The sequence below is a fragment of the Scyliorhinus canicula genome, chromosome 18 (assembly GCF_902713615.1).
Source record: "Scyliorhinus canicula chromosome 18, sScyCan1.1, whole genome shotgun sequence".
In the NCBI taxonomy this organism is placed as follows: domain Eukaryota; kingdom Metazoa; phylum Chordata; class Chondrichthyes; order Carcharhiniformes; family Scyliorhinidae; genus Scyliorhinus; species Scyliorhinus canicula.
This window is the reverse complement of record NC_052163.1, coordinates 119,214,024-119,237,409: the sequence shown is the minus strand read 5'-3', so window position 1 is coordinate 119,237,409 and position 23,386 is coordinate 119,214,024.

Genomic DNA, 23,386 nt, shown 5'->3' with positions numbered 1-23,386 from the left:
GCAAGACCTGGACAATATTGAACCGTGGCCTGCCAAATGGCAAACAACATTTGCACCACACAAGTGACAGGCAATAATCTACAAGAGAAATTCTAACCATCACCTCTTGACATTCAATGGCATTACCATTGGTGAATGGTAACCATTATCAACATTCTGGAGGTTACCATTGACCTGAAACTGAACTGGACTAACCATGTACATACTGTGGTTACAAGAATAGGTAGGTCAGAGATTAGGAATCTTGTAGTGATCCTGTACTATACTCCCTATACACACATGACTCTGTGGCAAAATTTGGCTCCAACTCCATCTAAATGTTTGCTGATGATACGAGCATAATGGGTCGGATCTCGAACAAATACTTGAGGGTGGGTCAGAGTACAGGAGGGAGATAGAGAACCTAGTGGGGTGGTGTAACGGCAACAATCCTTCCCTCAATGTCAGCACTAACTAAGGAGCTAGTCATTGACTTCATGAAGCAAAGTATCGTACACACCCCTGTCTGCATCAATGGTACTGTATCAGTAGAACAGTACAGCACAGAACAGGCCCTTCGGCCCTCGATGTTGTGCCGAGCAATGATCACCCTACTCAAACTCACGTATCCACCCTATACCCGTAACCCAACAACTCCCCCTTAACCTTATTTTTTAGGACACTACGGGCAATTTAGCATGGCCAATCCACCTAACCCGCACATCTTTGGACTGTGGGAGGAAACCGGAGCACCCGGAGGAAACCCACGCACACACGGGGAGGACGTGTATCAAGGTGGAGATGGTTGACAACTTCAAATTCCTAGGTGTGCACATCACTAACAATCTGTCCTGGTCCACTTACGCTGACGTTACAACCAAGAAAGCACAACTACACGTATATTTCCTCAGGAAACTAAGGAACTTTGACATGTCCACATTAACTCTTACCAATTTTTACAGATGCACCAGAGAAAGCATCCTATCTGGCTGCATCACAGCCTGGTATGGCAACTGCTCAGCCCAAACTGTAAAAAACTACAGAGAGTCATGAACACAGCTCAGTCCGTCACGCAAAACAGACTCTTATCCATTGACTCTTTTGACAACTCCCGTTGCCTTGGGAAAGCGGGCAGCATAATCAAAGACCCCTCCCATCCGGGTTATTCTCTTTTCCAGCCACTTCCATTGGGCAGGAGATATAAAAGTCTGAAAACACGCACTAGCAGATTCAAAAACAGCTTCTTCCCCGCTCTTACCAGACTCCTGAATGACTCTCTTACGGACTGAACTGATCTCTCCACACATCTCCTCTACTGAGTAGTACTACACTCCGTATGCTTCACCCGATGTCTGCGTCTATATATTTACATTTTGCATCTATCGTATGTCCTATTTTTCTTTTCATGTATGAAACGATCTGTCTAGACTATGCAGAAACAATCCTTTTCACTGTACCTCGGTACACATGACAATAAATATAAACCCAAATCCAAATCAAGGCCTGTACACCACCTACAAGTCAGGGTGTGGATGGAATACTCTCCCCTTGCCTGGATGAGTGCAGCTCCAAGAACGCTCAAGAAGCCTGACAATATCCGGGACAAAGCAGCCCGCTTGATTGGCACCACATTCACAAACAGTCACTCTCTCCACCATCCGCCGTACAGTAGCAGCCATGCGTACCATCTACAAGATGTATTGCAGGAACTCACCAAGGCTCCTTAGGCAGCACCTTCCAAACCCACAACGACTGCCACCTCGAAGGACAAGGGCAGCAGATACATGGGAACCCCACCACCTGGAGGTTCCCCTCCAAGTCACTCACCATCCAGACTTGGAAATATATTGCTGTTCCTCGACTGTCACTGGGTCAAAGTCCTGGAACTCCCTCCCTAACAGCACTGTGGGTGTACCTACACCACATGGACTGCAGCGGTTCAGGAAGGCAGGTGATCACCACCTTCTCAAAGGCAATTTGGATGGATAATAAATGCTGGCTTTGTCAAAGAAGCCCAGATCCCTCGAATGAATTGTAAAAAGAAATAAAGAACCAGGGAGCATTTAAAACCATAGTGAGAAGATGAGGAGAAATATTTTGAATCAGACAGTTGTTGGATCTGTAACACTCTACCTGAAAAGATGGTGAAAGTTGAATCCATAAGTAATTTTAAAAGGGAGTTGAACAGATACTTGAGGATGAGTAAGGCGACACAGTGGTTATCACTGTTGCCTCACAGCGCCAGAGTCCCGGGTTTGATTCCAATCTTGGGGTGGCTGACTGTGTGGAGTTTGCACGTTCTCCCCATGTCTGAGTGGGTCTCCTCCCAGAGTCCAGGTTTGGTGGACTAGCCATGCTAAAAATTGCCCCTTGGTGTCCAGGGATGTGCAGGCTGGATTACGTGGTTAGGATGGGGAGTGGACCTGGGTACAGTGCTCTTTCGGTGGGTTGGTTCTACTTGATGGGCCGAATGGTCTCCTGCTCTGTAGGGATTCCATGAGACTTTAGGTTTTGGGGGTGGGGGGTGAGAGTCTAAACACACTACTCTTTAAAAGAGCTAGCAAAGACACATGGGCCGAACAGCCTCCTTCTGGTCTCTTGTATCTCCACAATAGAATTTACACAAAACAATCCCAGGTTTGAAGATGATACAATGAGTGCAGCGTAAGATGGTTGAATATTGGTCGTCTTTGCCTGTAGCTTTCAGTTGGATGAACGCTAATTTACAAGTAAGTTCACAGCTTTGGAAAGATAGGTTTGAAGAATTAAAATTGCAAGGATCAGTGTTACGCAGCCTTTCCATCAGATACAGATAGGCTGCAGAATGAGATATCTAGCCCCAATTGCTACTAATCTGAAGAGGTTGATCAGTAGCTCAAAATACATGCATCATAATTTTCTCAAAACCCTCAGTCTTGGCCTGGAAGTACTTCAAAATTGAAACCAGTGAGGGCTCTGTTCTCAATTACCATCCATCATAATGATAGCCTGATGCACCACAAATGTATTTTACAAGCAACGGCAATCATAGTAATAAGATTAAAGTGAAATTTTGAATCAGCTATCAGCACAGAGACTAAAATAAAGGTTTATATTTATATGTTGAAATAATGCCCTTGATGATCTTAGGAAGTCACAAAGAACTTTACAGCCAATGAAGCATTTTTGACATGTAATGCAGAGTAAGAAGATCATGGTGAAGGAAGATGAAAGTAATTTATTTCTGGATTATAATGAGTGGGCCTCTGGACTCCTGGGGGTCTGGGACGCTCAATTGCTGCAGTACTCCTGAAATAACTACGGTAGCACAGTGGGTAGCATTGTTGCTTCACAGCTCCAGGGTCCCAGGTTCGATTCCCAGCTTGGGTCACTGTCTGTGCGGAGTCTGCACGTTCTCCCCGTGTGTGCGTGGGTTTCCTCCGGGTGCTCCGGTTTCCTCCTCCAAGTCCCGAAAGGTGTGCTGTTAGGTAATTTGGAAATTCAGAATTCTCCCTCTGTGTACCCGAACATACGCCAGAATGTGGCGATTAGGGGCTTTTCACAGTAACTTCATTACAGTGTTAATGTAAGCCTACTTATGACAATAAAGATTATTGAATGAAATTATTAAAGGTCCCGATTCTTGTGCCTCCTGTCAGAAGACATAGAGTTTTACATCACAGAATGAGGCCCTTCGGCCCACTGTGTCTGAGCCGACCATCAAGCACCTATCTATTTGTTATAACCTGCCTGCTTACCACTGGCTGGGGACTAATGGCAATCCCACAATCCTTAGGGAGTATGAGCTTCCCCAATGAGGGGGGCGGAGAAATCATTAGCAGATTCCCTGCATAGAGCTGGCCAGTATGAAACCAGCCAGAGAGGAGTGAGCAGCAAGGGAGTTGCTGCTGCTGTTGTATATATATATATGTTATTGTAAATAAATGTTATTTCTTTCTATTCTACAACTCGTGCTGGATTCTTCGTGGTCCTCGCAAAACTATTCTAATCCCAATTTCCAGCACTTGGATGGAGTCTTCTATGCTGTGGCATTTCAAGTACTCATCTAAATACTTCTTAAATGTTGTGAGGGTTCCTGCTTCTACCGCCCTTTCAGGCAGCAAGTTCCAGACTCCCACCACCCTCTGGGTGAAAAACATTTTCCTCAAATCCCCTCTAAATCTCCTGCCCATTACCCTAAACCTACATCCCTGGTTCCTGACCCCTAAACTAAGGGGGAAAGTTTCTTCCTATCTCCCCCATTTATGTCTTTCATCATTTTCTACACCTCTGTCAGATTCCACCCCCTCAGTCTTCTCCACTCCAGAGAGAACCCCAACCTAACCAGCCTCTCTTCTTAGCTGAAACGCTCCAGCCCACACAACACACTGGTGAATCTCCTCTGCACCCTCCCCAGTGAAGTCTCATCCTTCCTACAGTGCGGAAGTGAGGAAACATTGGACTATATTTAGGGACAAAATCAGCTGAATGATAGAAGTGAGCAAGAATCAATTTGAAGATATGTTCCCTTTGCAAAAGCGTAAACCTCTCCTCTCCCCACTGAAGCAACCATCAGGACCTTTCCAAAATGTTATTTCTTTCCTTCCTTCAACTCTAGTTTTTTTCTTCCCTTCTTCCACTTGAATCTGCAGTTGCGGCTTCAAGTCCATAAGTCCCACTCCAGCGTATGACACAACCTCAGAAGATCCCAAAGCACAATTTGGCCAATGAAGTACTAATACACTGTAGTAGCATCGGACATTCGGGAGCCAATTTTCACACAGCAAGCTCCCACAAACACGATGTGAAAATGACCAGCGGATCTGATCTTTAGTTGATGTTCGTTGAGGGATAGATTTTGGCCAAGATACTGAGGAGATCTCCTCTGTTCTTCTTCAAAATAATAATCACCTGAGAGAGTAGATGGAACCTTCATTCAGCATCGCATCCAAAAGCAATGCTTTCTCAACAATGCGCTGGGAGCATCAGTCTCGATTTTCATGCTCAGGTCCCTGGAGGAAGACTTGAACCCACAATCTTCTGACTCTATGGCAAAGAGTGTTACCGACTCAGCTACCTCTGACAGTAGACAACATTTGTGTTGTTTCTAGACCAGGAACCAATGTAAACATAGAAACACTTCCCAGTCTGCTTCACTGCAATGCTGACTGCAGGACGCTCTTCCCAGTCCCAGGAGTAGGTCAGCAAGCACAAGGGCGATGAGTGAACGGGACTTGGTCTGGTTCAGGAAACTGCTTTTGGTATGAGCCCACGTTTATGTCGAGGGGAGGATGGTGTGCCTGATGAATCCCAAGATCCCAGTCAGGCCCGAGTAAGATTTTTTCCCCTTCTCTGCACACCTCACCAAAAACAAAGGTGGCATGAAGCCTCAATATTGTCAGACTGTTATATCTGCCATTTAAACCATACCCCCCTCTCCACCCAGCTGCAGGGTGAGGCCAAGGAGGGGCTCCTAAAGAAGAACAAGGATTTTGAACACTACATTTTTGAAGCACAATCACTCGCTAACTAACAATTAACTTGTATGAAAAATGCAAGTGCATTCATTAACAAAATTAAATTAAAGGACTTAATGACACTCCACAAACGCCGGCTAACAAAAGGTACAGTGGCTCCCAAGGAACCAAAGCAAACAAGTTATAAAAGACCCAACTAAAGTAATTCAACGGTTAAAATGCCATCCAGTGGCGCTCCTTTTTGTTGATTTTTTTTTTTTGTTGTTATCCTCTTTAATCCTGTGGAAAGCAGTAGATTCCTCACCACCACTGTGTCTCACAGACAGCTGCTCCATTCAGAGATCAACTCCCTTCATTTTGCTCTCTTGTCTCTGTGCAAATGCCAAGTCAAATTGGATGAAGGGGAGCTTAATTTCTAGCTGCCAAGGCAGTGCTCCAGTCACGCAATACACCTACGGGGAATTTATGTACTTAAAAGGGCTCGCTGGCTGTAAAAACACAATAGGAACCTTCTTTCAATGACTCATTGGAACGGATGGCTGCAATGCTGAAAGAGGAAAAAAGAACTGTTTATAACGATGTAGATGGATGAATAATAGATGGGTGATGTTGGATAATCTGACTTAATGGAACTTGGCTTTAATTATTTCCACACTTTGACTTGTGTACAAAAGGATAATCACGCAGTGGAAGGCCATGAAAACAGCCCTATTCTAAACATCGTCTCTGGGAGGATTCTGCTCTTTCACAGACTCCAGTTCAGCCCTGTGCGGAAATTCTCCTCCACATGCTATTGCTTTCTCCTTCCACAAAACCCTAGACAGGATTCAAATCCACTCAGTTCTTCGCCCAAGTGGTCGACCTTCAGGGGTGAACCACCACTGGGGCGGCTGGCAGGGTCCTCAAACTTAAAAAAGATCCTGAGCTGGGCCTAGTTACCCACCCCATGTCCACACAGACCTTTTTAAAAATAAATTTAGAGTACCCAATTAATTTCTTCCAATTAAGGGGCAATTTAGCGTGGTTAATCCGCCTACCCTGCACATCTTTGGGTTGTGGGGGTGAAACCCACGCAAACACGGGGAGAATGTGCAAACTCCACACGGACAGTAACCCAGAGCCGGGATCGAACATATTGGGTACTCTAAATTTTAAAAAAAGGGTAGTAGAGGAGAAGATGGACCCCGACCCTTTGGTGGCGATATCTGGGGTTTCAGAGAAGCCGGAGTCATGGAGAGGAGGAAGGCCGATGTCTTGGCTTTCGCCTCTCTGATTGCACGGTGACGAATTTTGCTGGAGTGGCGGTCGGCATCGCCACCGGGGGTAGCAGCATGGTTGGGTGACCTGTATGACTTCTTGAGGTTAGAGAAGATAAAGTATGAGTTAAGGGGCTCAGCAGGAAGATTTGAGAAAAGGTGGGGGATGTTTGCGATCGTGTTTGAGGAGCTGTTCTTCACAGAGTGAAAAAGGGAGAAATCTGTATAGCTGATTGTTGGAAAGTATGTTTCCCGGGGTGTTTATTTGCTGTATCCTCTTTTGATACATGTTTGAACAACCAGGAATATTTGCACATTAATAGGATTGTGGATTTAACCTTTATTCATAGCTCCTGAGGCTTGGTGATATGAGGCCTTTGAAGACACGTTGGTTTTCTTTTGGTAAGCTGCTGATCTCAATTAACATGTTTTACTGGATTTTGCTTTTTTATTTGTCAAACTCCTTCCAGAAGAACATCAAAATGGGCCATTCCGTCCTTTGAGCTCATGCTGTAATTCAACAAGATCATGGCTAATCTTCTACCTCAACGGCATCTTCCTGCACTGTTCCAGTGTTCCTTGATTCTCTTTGTATCTAACTTATTAAGCTGCTTCTCCCTGGCCAACCACTTAATGAACACCTCAGCTAAGTGTAGACAGCAAGTGTCAACGAGCTGGTCAACCATGAGGGGGGAATGAGTGAGCATCACTGTTACATCTGATGCCACCCTTACCTGCTGCACACTTTCCATTAAGAGGTTAGGTATGGGATGGGGGTCACTGGGTCATGGTCAGTAATTGGGAAGTCTGTGTGGTATCCAGAATATGACTAGGGGACAGGACAGTAGAGTTGTTCAGTCAAGATCTTACTGCGTGACAGGACATGTTCGAGGGGCCATATAACCTTTTCCTGTTCCGATTTCTTATGTTTCCTTTCTCAGGCCCAATGATCCTGAGGCCAATTGTAGTATCTCTTTGTCCAAACCAAAAATTAAAGAGTTCTGTTCTGTACACATGGTGTTTTATCTAGTGGGCCACCCAGGCAGCCCAGGATTAGTTTAATTGTAAATTATACTTCCTATGAACTTCACATTTATATTACAGAAACATTTAGAAAAAAACAACAAACTTGCTCTTAGAAAACACCTTTAATGCCCTCAGGACATCCTAAATGCTCTCCAGACAATAATGTAATATAGGGAACCATGACAGTCAATTTGAGCCCAGCAACATCTAAAGATACAATTGTGATAATGACAACTTCCTTTATTGATGTTGACTGAGGGATAAATATTGGCCAGAACATCAAAACTCTCCTTTTCCTCCCTGGAACAGTGCCATGGGGCCTTTTACAGCTCCCCAAACAAATCCACATGGCCTCATTTTAATGTAGTACCCAAGGGACAGCAGTTCCAACAGTGAACATATGAACAGACAAATTAGGAGCAGGAGTAGGCCACTCGGCCCATCGAGCCTGCTCTGCCATTCAAAAAGATCATGGCTGATCTGATTGTAACTTCAGCCCCACATTCCTGCCTACCCCTAGTTATGGTGAATGTAGGAATGTATTGTATTGTGTGTATTTGGTGCAGTAAGGGTTAAAATCCAGTGTTAGTGTGTGTATGACTGCTGCAGTCATGTTTTTTTAAATTCTGGTTTGCAGCTTGGCTTTTTGGAACCAGAGGTGCAATTAAAGCATCATAAAAGTTTGGGCTAATGGATTTTTGTTTATATTAAGAGGGTTCCCTGCGGCGTAGTTAATTAGAGACACTGAGCCTCTCCCACTGAGGTCTGTTCAAGATGGAGTACAAAACAGATGGTGTGCCAATGAATACCCGAACTTACCCGTACCAGGGACTGAAGGAGGACGAGCAGTGCACCATCATTACCGTGGTCCCGAATGTGCCCCAGGTCTGGGACCACCTGCTCTGGTCCATCTTCAACTTCTTCTATTTGAATTTCTCTTTTTTTTTGTAAACATTTTATTGAGATAGTTTTGATTTTACAACAACAAAGTAAACAATGTACATGAATCTATAAACATAGTGCAAAAACCGTCTCCCTCCTTTACAGGTGCCACCTTTATTAACCCCCTGCTCTCAGCTATACTAACCCCCCCCCCCCCCCCCCCTTCTGCTGACGATTAATTTTCTGCAAAGAAGTCGATGAACGGTTGCCACCTCCGGGTGAACCCTAACATTGACCCTCTCATGGCGAACTTAATTTTCTCCCGACAGAGAAAGCTAGCCATGTCAGATAGCCAGGTCTCCGACTTTGGGGGCTTCGAGTCCCTCCAAGCTAGTAGTATCCGTCTCCGGGCTACCAGGGAAGCAAAATCCAGAACGTCTGCCTCTTTCTCCTCCTGGATTCCCGGATCTTCTGACACCCCGAAAATCACCACCACTGGACTCGGTGCCACCCTTGTTTTTAACACCGTGGACATGACGTCAGCAAACCCCTGCCAAAATCCCCTCAGCTTTGGACATGTCCAGAACATGTGGACATGGTTCGCCGGCCCTCCTGCACATTTTGCGCACCTGTCTTCCACCCCAAAATATCTGCTCATCCGGACCACTGTCATGTGAGCCCGATGAACGACCTTGAATTGTATCAGGCTGAGCCTCGCACATGTTGTGGATGCGTTGACTCTACTCAACACGTTCGCCCATAGACCATCCTCTATCTCTCCTCCCAGCTCCTCCTCCCACTTGCGCTTCAGCTCCTCGGTCTGCGTCTCCTCTGACTCCATAAGTTCCTTGTCAGAGACGCTCCCCTCTCCTACCCACCCTCTGGAAACTAACCTGTCCTGAATCCCCCTTAGCGGTAGGAGCGGGAAGGTTGAAACCTGTCCACATAGTACCTTGCACCTGCAGGTACCTGAATTTGTTTCCCCTCGCCAATCCAAACTTTTCCTCCAGAGCTCTCATACTCGGAAAGCTCCCCTCTGTAAACATATCCCCCATCCTCTCAATCCCTGCTCTCTGCCATCTCCGGAACCCCCCATCCAGCCTTCCCGGGGCAAACCGTGATTATTACAGATTGGGGACCAGACCGATGCTCCCACATGTCTCCTCCATTGCCCCCGGCCTCTCAGGGCTGTCACCACCACGGGGCTGGTGGAGTACCGTGCCGGCGGGAACGGCAGAGGCGCAGTTACCAACGCCCCCAAACTGGTGCCCTTGCATGAAGCCACCTCCATACGCTCCCATGCCGACCCCTCCCCCACCATCCACTTACTGATTATGGCTATATTCGCTGCCCAGTAATAGTTACTATAATTTGGCAGCGCCAGCCCGCCCTCTCCCCGACTCCACTCAAGCATTACCTTCCTTACTCACGGGTTCTTGCCCGCTCAAACGAAGCCAGTGATCACTTTGTTGACCCGTTTAAAAAAGGACTGCGGAATAAAGATGGGAAGACACTGAAATACAAACAGGAATCTTGGGAGGACCGTCATCTTCACCGTCTGCACCCTCCCAGCCAGTGACAACGGAAGCACATCCCATCCCCGAATATCGTCCGTCATTTGGTCTACTAGTCAGGCCAGATTTAGTTTGTGAAGCCAATCCCATTCCCGCACCACTTGGATGCCTAGATACCGAAAGCTTCCCCCTACTAATCTAAACGGCAGCTCCCCAATCGCCTCTCCTGTCCCCTCGCCTGGACCGCAAACATTTTTTTTTTTTTTTTAATTTAGATTAGCCAATTATTTTTTCCAATTAAGGGGCAATTTAGCATGGCCAATCCACCTACTCTGCACATTTTTGGGTTGTGGGGGCGAAACCCACGCAGACACGGGGAGAATGTGCAAACTCCACACGGACAGTGACCCAGAGCCGGGATCGAACCTGGGACCTCAGCGCCGTGAGGCGGTTGTGCTAACCACTAGGCCACCGTGCTGCCCTGACCGCAAACATCTCACTTTTCCCCATATTTAGCTTTTACCCTGAAAACAGGCCAAATTTCCCTAGAATCCTCATGATTTCTTCCATCCCCTCTATTGGGTCGGATACATACAGAAGAAGGTCGTCTGCATAGAACGAGACTCTGTGCTCCACTCCCCCCACCCCGGACCAGCCCTTTGAAGCTCTCAGAGCAATTGGCAGCGGCTCTGTACTTCGCGCGAACAGCAGTGGGGAGAGGGGGCATCCCTGTCTCGTCCCCCGGTGCAGACTAAAATAGTCCGATTTTGTGCTATTCGTCCGTACGCTCGCCACAGGAGTCTGATACAGCAACCTGACCCAGTCAATAAAGCCCCGCCCAAATCCGAACGGTCCCAGTACCTCCCACAGATATTCCCAATCTACTCGATCAAAAGCCTTCTCTGCATCCATAGCGACCACTACTTCCATCTCCTTACCTTCGAGGGGCATAATGGTCACGTTTAATAGGCTTCTTATATTGGCCACCAACTACCTACCCTTAACAAACCCCGTCTGGTCCTCCCCAATAACGTCCGCAACACAATCCTGGAGGACAAACTTTTGGCCAGCAGTTTGGCGTCCACATTCAACAAGGATATCGGCCTGTCAGACTCACGCAGCTCCAGGTTCTAGTCCCGCTTAAGGATCAGCGAAATCATGGCCTGTGACATCAATGGGGGCAGCACCCCTCTCTCCCTTGCCTCATTGAACGTCTTCATCAACAACAGTCCCAATAGAACTTATTATAGAACTCCACTGGGTACCCGTCCGGCCCCGGGGCTTTCCCGACTGCATGGCCTTCAGACCCTCCGCTATCTCTTCCACCCGATCAGGGCCCCCAGCCCTTCTACCAGCTCCCGTCCACCTTCAGGAAATTCAGCCCCCCTAGGAAGTGCCTCATCCCCTCCGGCCCAGGTGGGGGTTCCGACCTGCACAGCCTACTATAAAACTCCTTAAACACCTTATTCATCCCTGCTGAATCTCCAACCAGGTTACCATCTCCGTCATTTACTTTCCCTACCTCCCTGGCTGCCTCCCTCTTTCTAAGTTGCTGTGCAAGCATTCTGCTGGCCTTCTCTCCATGCTCATAAATCGCCCCCCTCGCCTTTCTCAGCTGCTCCACCTCCCTCCCTGTGGTTAACAAGCCGAACTCCACCTGTAGCCGCTGCCGTTCCCTTAAAAGCCCTGCCTCTGGGGTCTCCGCATACTTCCTATCGATCTGTAGTATCTCCTTTACCAGTCGGTCCGTCTCTGCCCTGTCCATTCTATTTGAATTTCTGCTGCCTGGGATTCGTGGAGCTGGTTTTCTCAGTCAAATCTAGAGATCAAAAAGTTGTGGGAGATGCAGAAGGAGCTCGGCACTATGCACCTACAGCCCGAGCACTCAACATTCCAGCCACACTCCTGAGCATCCTTTTCCTTGTGACCCTCAGTCTGATGATATTTGTTAGCCCGTCTATGGTGAATCGAATTATAAAGCAGGGTGAACAACAAATTTCTCATTCCTTTGGAGGTAGTAATTGAATGAAGCAATGGTGTCACCGTCTCATTGTTCAGGAGCAATTATGTGATAGAACCCTTTTCAACATCTTGATGAACTCTCAACCTATTGCTTCTTTCTATCCAAAATGTCTACATAATACTGGCATGTTTGAAATGATCACCTCACAGGAATACAAATTTCCTCTTGTTTAAACTTGGCCAAGGTGTGTGTGGTTGTATTAATAAAGCAATTGATAATCTGACGTTGCTTGGAGTTTAATGCTAAACGGCCTTTGTTCAACTATAAACACTTCCTCTGGACAGTCGAAAGAAAAACTATTGAATAGGTTTATGGGTAAATATGTAGTGAAGTGCTGCTGTTTCATGGCAATGATGTACTTTGTTCTGAGAAATGGTAAATCTGCAAATTGAGTCAGTGTCATAGGACTGAAGGTCTATAACATTCTGATACTGCTGTTTGAACTTTGATGTAGGAGCTTGAATTGGTCTCAATAAATAACTTTGGGATAAAAAAAAAATTAGAGACATTGTGGTCAGTTTGAGGTCGTTGATGGAAGGATCCCAGGGGTTGAAACATCGAGGTTTAGTTTTGGTGGAATGCAAGTTGCGAAGTGTTTCAGAAGTAATACAACCAGAGATTCTGCATTTTCCTGACAGGGCCTAGATCTGTCTTTTAAAACAATCTCAAAAGGCATCACTTGAAAGCAAGTATTGCTCATTGCTAACTGTATTTATAAATGGATTGGGATATGAGATGATTTTGTTGTTTGAGTGGGAATAAAGATAGCAGTTAAGGGTCATTGTGTCACTGTATTTATTAGCATTGTTTAAAGGGTAATTGTAACCTATTTTCTTGTGTGATGTTTTTTTTAAAAAATAATTTTTATTGAAAAATTTTGAATTTATACAACATCAAACCATACTAAAATACCAACGATAACAGTAATGACAACAATCATGAACCTTCGCCCCTCCTCAATGAATAACCCAACATATTAACAACAACTTAAGTTAACACAATGTTAAGTTACATAACCGTAGCAAAAAAATATTGAAACTATAATAAGAAACACCCCCCCCCCCCCCGGGTTGCTGCTGCTTTTGACCAAGATACCTATGTTTGAGCCAGGAAGTCCAGAAAAGGCTGCCACCGTTTATAGAAGCCTTGTACTGATCCTCTCAGGGCAAATTTGACCCTTTCCAACTTTATAAATTCCGCCATGTCACTGATCCAGGTCTCCACACTTGGGGGCCTCGCATCCTTCCACTGGAGCAAGATCCTCCGCCGGGCTACTAGGGACGCAAAGGCCAGGACACCGGCCTCTTTTCTTGTGTGATGTTAAAGATATTTTAATACTGTGTTAGTAATAAAGTTTGTTTTAATATACCATGGGCGAAATTCTCCCCCCCCCCACGACGGGTGGGAGAATAGGGGGAGGGCCTTCCCGACTTTTTTGACGCCCTCCCGCTATTCTCCCCCCCCCCCCCCCCCCCCCCCGAAATCCCGACAAGAATCGCTGCCGCCGTTTTTTTACGGCCGGCAGCGATTCTCAGCTGTTAGAAGGGCCGAAGTCCCAGCCCTTTACGACCTTTTTACGAACGGCAAACACACCTGGTCCTGCCGTTCGTAAAAACGTCGTGACAAACTCGCAAAAAATAACCATGGCACCGATTGGCACGGCAGTACCACGGCCGTGCCAAGGGTGCCATGGGCCCGCGATCGGTGGGCACCGATCGCGGGCAGCGGGCCCGATGCCCGTGCACTATTTGTCCTTCCGCCGCCCCGCAGTATCAATACGCGGGGCGGCTGAGGGGCAACCCGGCCCGCGCATGCGCGGGTTTCGCGCAAAAACGCGATGACGTCACCCGCGCATGCGCGGGTGCAGTCTTCCCACCTGCGCATGCGCGGCTGACGTCATATGACGCGTCAGCCGGCGCTAACTCCGGCAAGCGGACTTAACGATTTTCGTTAAGCCCGACTTGTCGGAGCCTCCGACGTCGGGCTGCTAGCCCCGACGGGGGACCAGAATCGGTCCCCGGTCGGGAAGGGGCGCGCTGCCGCAAAACCCGCCCGGGTTTTACGGCAGTTTTACGATTTCTCCCGTTTTGGGAGAATTTCGCCCCATATTCCTATTTTGCGTGACATCACTCCTGGAGCGAGGTACCCTTTTCTCAAAATTAAAATAAAATATTGGGGCTTCTGTCTGGTATCCTAGCCACTGTTTGGGTCTGGTCCGGTTTCATAATAAGATAAACTTTCACCCCCTTGTTAATCAGGAATCCATCTAACTTTGCTTTAAAAATATTCAAAGACTCTGCTTACACAGCCTTCTGAGGAAGAGACTTGCAAACCTCTGACAGAAAAAAAAAATTCTCCTCATCTCTATCTTAAATGAGCGACCCCTTATTTTCAAACAGTGACTCCTAGTTCTAGATTCTCCCAGAAGAGGAAACATCCCCTCCACATCCACCCTGTCAATACTCCTCAGGATCTTAAAGTTGCCTCTCACACTTCTGAACCCTAGCGAATACAAATCGAATCTCTCCAACCTTCCCTCAGAAGGCAACCCACCCATTCCCGTTGCGGGAAAGTAAACCTTCTCTGAACTGCTTCTAACACTTTTGCATCTTTCCTTAAATAAGGGGACCAGTACTGTGCACAATACTCCAGATGTGGTCTCACCAACGCCCTGTTCAAGTGAAGCATAACCTCCCTACTTTTGTAATCGATTCCCATCACAATAAATGGTAACATTCTATTAGCTTTCCTAATTACTTGCTGAACCCGTGCACTGACCTTCTGTGATCCATGCACTAGGACACCCAGATCCCTCTACACCTCCAAGCTCTGCAATCTCTCACCATTTAGATAAGAAGCTGCTCTTTTTTTATTCTTCCACCCAAACTGAATTCTGCGTTGAGGTGCCAGCCTAGGCTTCTGTGTTCAAATCTCTGGAGTGGGATTTGAATCCACCTCTTTCTAATTCAGAGCAGTGATACCACCCACCACGCCACAGCAGACAGCTTTGTAATATCTTATTTCCTCGGTGACAGGTCTGCAGTCAGATTACGCAGCAAGGCGTAACAGCACGTTTACCTGTGCTGCCCCCTTGAGTCTGGAAATACCATTTTCACGAGATGAAATTAAATGATGCAGTTGAAAACAAAACTGTGCCTGTGATTTTATGCGGGTGTGGTCACTAACTTTCAGGGAAAGGTCCATGCAGGTTCACAATATATGGCTGGTCTACCCTTGCCCTGTCCTAAATCCTACCCAAACTCAAAAACGTCAACCTAACTGTTCACAATGCGCACTCGGCAGATCCGGACACCGTGGGAAACACGGCCTCCACCCGAGAGGCATCTGAACTCACAGCTATCCATTTGCTAACAGGTTGGCACATTTGTCATTCGGGCCAACACTGTTACAATGTTGGGTGGAATCCTATACATTTGTATAGCGCCGTCTCACCTGCGAAGGAACTCCCAAAGCACTTTACAACCAATTGAACTATTACAATTTACACCTATTAAAGTTGGGTCATGATGCACTATCAATTACGACGAGAGGAGAGTAGAGAGTAATCGAGGCTTTATTAAGCAGAGGTGTGTGGCCTCCTGCAGCTGCTACCAGAATGGGAGCAGCTCGGTGTGCACACACATTTATACTCCGCCTACTGGGCGGAGCCAGCAGGCAGGGTTTTACCCCCGTACCTGTAGTACCGTATTACCGTACCGTACCTTACCGTATTACCGCTAATATCAACTATTACACAATCAGTGGTGACTATCACATTCACCCCCTGTTAAAAAGGAGTCCAGCGGGGGTGGTGGAAATATTTACAGGATTGTGAAAAATTAAAGTTACAGTTTGGTGAAAATTTACAAATTCAGCTGGACGGGTGCCTTAATCCTCCGCTGTGTGCGCCTTGGTCCCGGTGGTGATGCAGGCGCCGACTTGGTCGCCTGTGACTCCGGGAGCGTGTTGTCCTCATCTTCATCCCCGGGTGGAACCAGTGGGAGGACGGATCGTCCTGGGGTGGGGGCTGTAGTGAGGTGCGCTGGGAGGAGGGTGGGTGGTGCCAGGGCAATGGGAGGGGGGGGTGTCGGGTGGTGGACCGCGGGTGGGGATCCAGCTGGTGAGGGAGACTGTGTCCTGGTGCCCGTCGGGGTACACCACGTTGGCGTACTGCGGGTTCGCGTGCAGTAGTTGTACCCTTTCGACCAACGGGTCCGCCTTGTGGATCCGCACGTGTTTGCGGGGGAGGACGGGTCCAGGAGTTGCCAGCCATGTTGGGAGCGAAACCCCGGAGGTTGACTTCCTGGGGAAGGCAAGGAGACGTTCATGGGGGGTTTCATTAGTTGCAGTGCAGAGAAGCAATCGAATGGAGTGGAGCGCGTCGGGGAGGACCTCCTGCCAGTGGGAGATCGGGAGATATTTAGACCGCAGGGCCAACAGGACGGCCTTCCAGACCATCCCGTTCTCCCTCTCCACCTGCCCGTTTCTTTGGGGGTTGTAGCTGGTCATCCTGCTCGAGGCAATGCCCTTGCTGAGCAGGAACTGACGCAGCTCATCACTCATAAAGGAGGATCCCCAGTCGCTGTGGACGTAAGCGGGGAAACCGAACAGGGCGAACATGCTGTTGAGTGCTTTAATGACCGTGGCAGATGCCATATCAGGGCATGGAATGGCGAAGGGGAATCGGGAGTATTCATCGACCACGTTCAGGAAGTATGTGTTTCGGTCGGTGGAGGGGAGGGACCCTTTGAATTCTAACACTTTCCTTAAATAAGGAGACCAGTACTGTGCACAATACTCCAGATGTGGTCAAAGGGGCGGGAGGCCTTCACCAGGTGCGCTCGGTCTGGCCGGTAGAAGTGCGGTTTCTGGTGACAGCCCTGACCTCCGCAATGGAGTAGGGCAGGTTGCGGGCCTTCATGAAGTGAAAGAACCGGGTGACCCCTGCGTGACAGAGACCATCGTGTAGGGCCCGGAGTCGGTCCACTTGTGTGCTGGCACATGTACCTCGGGATAGGGCATCAGGGGGCTCGTTGAGCTTCCTGGGGCGATACAAAATCTCGTAATTGTAGGTGGAGAGCTCGAACCTGCACCTTAAGATTTTATCGTTTTTGATCTTGCCCCGCTGCGTATTGTTAAACATGAAGGCATCCGACCGTTGGTCAGTGAGGAGAGTGAATCTCCTGCTGCCCAGGTAATGCCTTCAATGCCGCACAGCTTCCCCAATGGTTTGAGCCTCCTTTTCGACAGAGGTGTGCCGGATTTTGGATGCATGGAGGGTGCGGGAAAAGAAAGCCACGGGTCTGCTCGCCTGGTTGAGGGCGGCGGCCAGAGTGACGTCCGATGCATCGCTCTCAACCTGAAAGGGGAGGGTCTCGTCGACCGCGTGCATCGTGGCCTTGGCGATGTCTGCCTTGATGCGGTTGAAGACCTGGCGGGCCTCAGCCGTCAGGGGGAAAACGGTGGAGTGGATGAGTGGGCGGGCCTTGTCCGCATAGTTAGGGACCCACTGGACATAATAGGAGAAAAACCCCTGGCATCGTTTCAGGGCCTTGGGGTAGTGGGGGAGGGGGAGTTCCATGAGGGGGCGCATGTGGTCGGGGTCGGGTCCTAAGACTCCATTTTCCACAACATAGCCAAGGATGGCTAAGCGATTGGTGCGGAACACGCACTTCTCCATATTGTACGTGAGGTTCAGGAGTTTGGCGGTGTGGAGATATTTGAGACGGTTAGCGTCGTGGTCCTGCTGGCCGTGGCCGCAGATGCTGGTGTTATTTAGGTACGGGAAGGTGGCCCGGAGCCAGTACCGTTCAACCATTCGGTCCATCTCACGTTGGAAGACCGAGACTCCGTTAGTGACGCCGAAAGGAACCCTAAGGAAATGGTAAAGGCGGCCGTCTGCTTCGAACGCAGTGTATTGGTGGTCCGCCTTGCAGATGGGGAGCTGGTGGTAGGCAGATTTCAGGTCCACTGTGGAAAAGACCCAGTACTGCGCAATCTGATTGACCACATCAGATATGTATGGGAGGGGGTACGCATCGAGCTGCGTGTACCGATTGATAGTTTGACTGTAGTCAATGACCATCTCGTGTTTCCCCCCAGTCTTTACTACTACCACTTGGGCTCTCCAGGGGCTGTTGCTGGCTTCGATGATGCCTTGCCGCAGCAGCCACTGGACCTCCGACCTGATGAAGGTCCTGTCTGAGGCACTGAACCATCTGCTCCTGGTGGCGACGGGTTTGCAATCCGGGGTGAAGTTTGCAAACAGGGAAGGTGGGTCGACCTTAAGGGTCATGAGGCTGAAGATGGTAAGGGGTGGTAGAGGTCCGCCGAATTTTAGAGTTAGGCTTTGGGGGTTGCACTGGAAGTCCAGGCCGAGTAACAGGGCAGCGTAGAGCCGGAAGTTGCTGAACTCTACGCCCTGGACGGTGAGGGTGGCGATGCAGTACCCCCGGATTTCCACGGAATGGGATCCGGAGGACAGGGAGATTTTCTGGGTAACGGGGTGTACCGCAATCGCCTTCACATAGAGGGGTGGATGAAGCTTTCCGTGCTCCCAGAGTCGGGAAGGCAGGAGGTCTTGTGCTCATCGACTTCCACCGTCGTTGTCGCTGTTGCGAGGTTGTGTGGCCGGGACTGGTCGAGCGTGATGGAGGCGAGCTGCGGCTGGTGTTAGGCCCTGGGCTGGTCGGCGGTGGTGGCAGGTGATGAACGGCCAGATGAAGTCCCCGACGAGCAGGGGACCTGAGGCGCCGTCCAGAATGGCGCCGAAGATGGCGGCGCCCATGGCGGGCGGCATTAAAGATGGCGGCGCCCACGGGCCGCAGGTGGTCTGCTGGGAGGAAGATGGCGGCGCCCACGGGCCGCTCGTGGTCTGCGGGGATGAAAATGGCGGCGCCCATGGGTCACATGTGGGGGGTGCAGGAATTCTGAGCCTAGAAACAGCAACGATCAACCACGCCTGGCACACAGCAGCGAAATGTCCCTTCTTCCGGCAGGTCTTGCAGATTGCACTCTGCGCCGGGCAGCGCTGCTGGGGGTGTTTGGTCTGCCCGCAGAAATAGCATTTAGGCCCCCCAGGGTTGGCTAGCTTCCACACGGCACAGGCTTGGGGTGGGCTAGGGGTGGCAGCAGCTGGGGCCCACGATGCCCTGCGGCCGGGGGCGTACGACTGTACGTTACGGGAGGCTACCGTTAGCGAGTTCGCGAGCTGCCTGGTCGCCGCGAGGTCGAGCGGTCCCCTTCTAAGGGGCACTGGCGCATGTACGCCGACCCCATGCCCGTAACAAAAGCGTCCCTGACTAAGAGTTCTGTATGTTCGACAGCCGAAACTGCCTGTCAATCGCAGTTCCTCACCAGGGTGTGCAGGGCATGCCAGAAATCATCTAATGACTCACTGGGGAGTTACTGAGGTGCCTGGCGTAGAGTTTACTGATCGGCCGGATTTAGTGTCCTTTCAGAAACTCCATAGCTTCAGCGTAAGTGAGCGCATCCCGGATAAGGAGAAAATTCTCGGAGCTCACCCATGAGTACAGGATCTGGAGTTTCTGTGCATCCGAGGGTTGTTTGGTCGATGATCCGAGGTAGCTTTCGAAGCACGCTAGCCAATGGTCAAAGGCCGACGTGGAGCTGGCTGCTTGAGGGTGCAGCTGTAGGCGATCAGGCTTGATGCGTAGTTCCATCACTGTAATATCTCTGCCTAATGAATTGATGCGCTATCAATTACAACGAGACGTGAGTAGAGAGTAATCGAGGCTTTATTAAGCAGAGGTGTGTGGCCTCCTGCAGCTGCTACCAGAATGGGAGCAGCTCGGTGTGCACACACATTTATACTCCGCTTACTGGGCGGAGCCAGCAGACAGCGTTTTTACCCCCGTACCTGTAGTACAGGAGCCTTACCATATTACCTCTCATATCAACTATTATACAATCAGTGGTGACTATCACAGGTCACTTTTGCAATTTAGCAAATGCAGCAGCCAACTTGAACACAGCAAGACCCCACAAATAACAATATGATAATGGCTAGATGATCTGTTTTAATGGTATTGGTGGAGGGATTAATATTGGGCATGCCTCACATTTCGGATTGTTCCTACCTTGTGGGATTCTGATTGTATCCTCACAATCTCAGGGAAATTGCATACTGGCAAATGTTTGGACAGCCAATTCTCAATGAGCTCCCATTTGTGGAGTCACTATCTCCTTTTTACTGCTCAGCCCCCAATCATGTCGGTCTTGAAACTCAGTCCCAGCTAAATGCATTGTACCACCCACAAGGAGCTGACAGGAGATCCTGGAGGCGACAATGAAAGGGAGCTAGATTAATATCAGTCAGGATGCTCTCATTAAGTCGAGGAATATTTCAGCAATTATGTAACTTGAGCAGTGTGCATTAGTACAGTCTGACTGTACTTAACGTGATTGTATCTCCGTGGATCCAATCTGCAAACTTCCCCTTCTCCTGAATCAGCTTCTTGTAGAATTGCTTGTTAATTCTCATGTGGCCACTTTTGATTGGTATGATGTTTGATTGTTCCAACCTTGAAATAGCCTGAACCAGCAACATTACCACAAGCCCACACATTGTGAAATATTCTATATCGCCCTCGATGCTCTGTGCAAGATGGAGTTCTCAATCAGCAAGCTAAGGTAAGAGATGAGAATTGTTCAACTGGACAGCGTTGAGTGGCAGCATTTTCATTTGGACCATTGTCACTGGGTTTTCAGTAAAGTGGAATGACATACACAATCTTCATCTTGCATCCACTTAAAATGTGATCCGTTACAGTAGCACAGTTACAGATCCGTTACAGTAGCACAGTTACAGATCCGTTACAGTAGCACAGTTACAGATCCGTTGCAGTAGCACAGTTACAGATCCGTTACAGTAGCACAGTTACAGATCCGTTACAGTAGCACAGTTACAGATCCGTTACAGTAGCACAGTTACAGATCCGTTACAGTAGCACAGTTACAGATCCGTTACAGTAGCACAGTTACAGATCCATTACAGTAGCACAGTTACAGATCCGTTACAGTAGCACAGTTACAGATCCGTTACAGTAGCACAGTTACAGATCCGTTACAGTAGCACAGTTACAGATCCGTTACAGTAGCACAGTTACAGATCCGTTACAGTAGCACAGTTACAGATCCGTTACAGTAGCACAGTTACAGATCCGTTACAGTAGCACAGTTACAGATCCGTTACAGTAGCACAGTTACAGATCCGTTACAGTAGCACAGTTACAGATCCATTACAGTAGCACAGTTACAGATCCGTTACAGTAGCACAGTTACAGATCCGTTACAGTAGCACAGTTACAGATCCGTTACAGTAGCACAGTTACAGATCCGTTACAGTAGCACAGTTACAGATCCGTTACAGTAGCACAGTTACAGATCCGTTACAGTAGCACAGTTACAGATCCGTTACAGTAGCACAGTTACAGATCCGTTACAGTAGCACAGTTACAGATCCGTTACAGTAGCACCGTTACAGTAGCACAGTTACAGATCCGTTACAGTAGCACAGTTACAGATCCGTTACAGTAGCACAGTTACAGATCCGTTACAGTAGCACAGTTACAGATCCGTTAGAGTAGCACAGTTACAGATCCGTTACAGTAGCACAGTTACAGATCCGTTACAGTAGCACAGTTACAGATCCGTTACAGTAGCACAGTTACAGATCCGTTACAGTAGCACAGTTACAGATTCTGCCATTCTAAATTTGAATGATACCTGGAGGCAACGTTTTGATTGTATAACATTAAAGTCAGAATTTGCATCTCTACGGCACCTTTCGCATCTTCTGGATGTACCAAAACTGGCCTCGGCCAATGAATTACTTATGAAGTGCAGTTGCTGGTGTTCTGTAGCCAAATTGTGCACAGCAAGATCCCAAAGATAGCAATCAGGTTCATAGAATTCAAATTGCCGGTAGAGTACAGAAGCCAAGGGTGGGAACTGTGATCCACTGAGATTCAGCAACTTGACGGAAATATGAGAATTGGACTGATTCTTGACTATGTGGACACAAGCGGGTAGGAGCTGGGTGCGGAACAAGATGGAAAGTAACTTAACTCCATAATGCTCCATTAGCCGGCCCAGCTAGATGTATTTATTTTCTCTGTTAGTGAGATAAATATCAAAAGGAGGACTTGATTCCTCCATCCCCCCACTCCATCCTCTCCTTAGCTCTATTTTTGTTTATTCATTCACGAAGTGTGGGTAAAGAAGCCATCTTTGTGTTAAGAAATATTTTTGGAGGGGAAGCACGGTGGCGCAGTGGTTAGCACTGCTGTCTCACGGCGCCGAGGTCCCAGGTTCGATCCCGGCTCTGGGTCACTGTCCGTGTGGGGTTTGCACGTTCTCCCCGTGTTTGCGTGGGTTTCACCCCCCACAAGCCAAAGATGTGCAGGCTAGGTGGATCATCCTCCCCGCGTGTGCGTGGGTTTCCTCCGGGTGCTCTGATTTCCTCCCACAGTCCAAAGATGTGCAGGTTAGGTGGATTGGCCATGTTAAATTGCCCTTAGTGTCCAAAATTGCCCTTAGTGTTGGGTGGGGTTACTGGGATAGGGTGGAGATGTGGGCTTGGGTAGGGTGCTCTTTCCAAGAGCCGGTGCAGACCCGATGGGCTGAATGGCCTCCTTCTGCACTGTAAATTCTATGAAACTATGACCATGTTAAATTGTCCCTTAATTGGAAAAAATGAATTGGGTACTCTAAATTTATTTTTTAAAAAGAAATATTTTTGGAGGGGGAGGGTGACTCGAACCAGACAGTATTGTATTACCTACTTGTCAGAAACCCCCATCCATTATCAGTTCCATTGAGTTCAATATAAACAATGGCACACTATACCTTCAATCAGAAGATTTTAATTGAACCATTTATTGTTCAATTATTAAATATGTAAATGATCAGAATATGTCAAAGCAAAAGTCAGCCTTCAGCAAACTTCAAACATTAGTTTTGGCACAAAGGTGAGTAAGTCTGCCGAAACGGAAAGTCTGCAGAACCATAGTCCCGCCCATTCTGCTCTGAACGTGCGCCAGCTGGACGTGTACAAGAGTCATGACCCAACCGTGTGGGCAACACGGTAACATTGTGGATAGCACAATTGCTTCACAGCTCCAGGGTCCCAGGTTCGATTCCGGCTTGGGTCACTGTCTGTGCGGAGTCTGCACATCCTCCCCGTGTGTGCGTGGGTTTCCTTCGGGTGCTCCAGTTTCCTCCCACAGT